The 2,655-nt window shown below is 36.5% G+C and overlaps 1 non-coding gene across 1 annotated transcript; it reads right to left on the bottom strand.

Annotated features, from left to right (window-relative positions):
- Positions 1-1,983: 1,983 nt before the first annotated feature.
- Positions 1,984-2,088, bottom strand: LOC150022471 (U6 spliceosomal RNA). Its single transcript, XR_016513435.1, has one exon. It is a non-coding gene; the product is annotated as a U6 spliceosomal RNA (small nuclear RNA).
- Between the last annotated feature and the right edge of the window lie 567 nt (positions 2,089-2,655).

Consider the following 2,655-nt stretch of genomic DNA (forward strand, 5'->3'; position numbering starts at 1 on the left):
ACTCCCTGTCCCCCACTGCCGGTCCTCTTGCCTGAGGTTCTTCAAAATGCTGAATTAAATCTTTCAAGGTGCTGGAATACAATCTAATAAGATACTGCTTCTGCTCAGGAAGCCCCAGAAACTGCCACGCCGGCCTGCAGGGATGAGCAGTGAGGATTATGGGTTTGCAATGTGCACTGAGGAAGGAGGATTGTAAGAGAGCCCAGGGTTTAGAATTTTCACTGACCCCAAATGAGCTCTCAGCCACAGAAGAAGCAGAACGTGTCAGCCTCTTTCTTTCATTTTTCCTTAGCACTGATTCTAAACTTGAAATTAAATAGAATTTAAACTCCAAACAGAACTGACCTTCTAAACTCCAAGTTTGCAGCATGGGTTCAATATAAGCTTGAAAGAGATACTGGCACGGATCTCTGAGTTATTGACAGCCTGACTCCTGGAGAGCAGTTTACATACTGGGAGAGTCTGACCCAGGGTCTTAATGTAATAACTATTATACATTAAATGTACCTACTTATCTGTAATGTAAAAATAATCCTGTGATTTAACTGCTGATAATACTTGTTTTGTGGATGAGAGCCATGTTACAACTGTGTGTGAAAAGAATTTTAAACTAACCCTACTGTGGGCAGGGCCCTTGGTGGGCACTTGAGTGCTAGTTTGAAGGAAAAAAATGTGTGTAAGAAGCATGTGATGTTTTTGCAGTGGTTTGAGGCCTGGGTTTGGTAATTATACTCTCCAATGCAAAAATCCAGTGTGGCATAATGAAAAACACACCTCTGTTCTGCTTCCAAAACGAATTCCAAATAAAGGACAGTCTTTGCCCAGGCTGATTGTGTTCCATGAAGTGTGCCTTTGCTCCACTTCTGTGTCTGTGAGAGCACCAGGACTAAAATAAGACATAAAAACGTGCGGCCTCCTCCCTTTTGTTCCTATTAACTCTTTGCCTCTAAGCTACACTCCTCATCACCCTTATTGCTCAATTTGAAAACACACACACCAGTCTTAAAAGAAGGAAAAGTAGTCATGTTGGTAGCAAATCAACTGTATAGTTCAAAATCATTATTACAATAAAGTATTGTTCATTAAGTACCCTAAGGAGTTATAAAAAGGATGGTTTCTTTTGGGAAGGAATAAAAAAACTAGCAAGGAATTACAGGATTTAGTGCAAAAGTCCTTTTTGGCTACAAAATTTTTATCCAAGTCCTCCCTGCAACATCAAATATGTGGCTACAGGAACTCAGAACAACCAGAAAGTGCCTCTTGGATTTTGAAGCACATATTATGAACATTAATCAAGAGGAGAGATCTGTTCAGTGTTTCTGTATGCCAACCAGCGGGTATAAAAACAGCAGGTACTCCCCTTGGCTGCCTACATGGAGGTTTTTGTTATTCACTGTTTACATACTGTTGAGGGGCTTATCAACTCGGTTATGGGGTATTATTCTCTTTATATTCTCGTTAGGGTTACTTGGTGGAGAAACTTCTCTCAGAACTCAGTATCTTGAATGATTGTACTTTTCATGAACAATTTTCATACAAAGGTTTCATTTTTTTTCCTTGCTTTTGTTGTTAGGCAGCTCAGTCAAATTCCTGCCTGTATTTCCTAACTTGTACTGAACTTTTAGATATGTATTTTGTGTGATAATGTTATCCCTTGTTTTCTACCTTATTTGTCCAACTCTAGTTTTCCTTTTTCCATGATTTCTTTACCTACACTTTTTATCTTTAATTATGTTTTTCGCTATATATTTTGGAATAAGGCACAATTTAAATTTCTAAATAAAATGTCTAAAACAAAGTAACTATATTTCTTCTAGTTATGCTGACCAGAAAAGAACCATTGCTTTCTTTACCATGTGACACATTTTAGAAGATATCAGCCCAGTGGTCCTGGATATATTTTGGTTTATCTTTTCTTTTTTATCATAACAATTGCTGCCATTTATTGAATTCTTCCTGTGGTCCAAATACTTTTTTACTTCCAAAAATATGGAATGCGTCATGAATTTGTGTGTCATCTTTGCACAAGGCCCGTGCTAATCTTCTCTGTATTGTTCCAATTTTAGTGTATATTCTGCCGAAGTGAGCGCTATTTTAGTTTATTTTAAACATTCTCAGCAGGTTCTAACATCAAACATCATTTGGTTGGCTACTTTCTTCCTTGTTATGCCTGGTTAGCATTGATATTCCTCTTGAACCCACTTCCTCTCTCCCATACTTCTATCTTCTAACATATCATTGACTTAGAAGATCTTTTTGCTCTTCTTGAGCATTGCCTCAAAACCAAAATCGTAAAAAGACAGCTACAAGGCTCAAACCATACAACAAACTACCCTATCTCTACCAGCAGAACCATAATAAACAAATTAAAAACTAATAATAAAATGAGAAAGATATCTGCAATATATGACCACAGGTAAATTTTTCTAATATATGAATTTCTTAAGAGGAAAAAAATACTGAAAGAAATATGAATTAAAGGCATGAACAAGCAGTTGAGTAAAAAGAATACAATTAAACCAATAACATATTAAAAAGTTGAAATTTACTAGTTGTTTAAAATGCAAATTAAGATTCTGTTGATATTAACCCCTCATTCGAGCTGTTGTTTTAAAATATCTTCTCTCATTTGGTTGGTTGACTTTTTGTTTTGTT

The sequence above is a fragment of the Furipterus horrens genome, unplaced genomic scaffold (assembly GCF_987537825.1).
Source record: "Furipterus horrens unplaced genomic scaffold, mFurHor1.1.pri manual_scaffold_1, whole genome shotgun sequence".
Lineage (NCBI taxonomy): Eukaryota > Metazoa > Chordata > Mammalia > Chiroptera > Furipteridae > Furipterus > Furipterus horrens.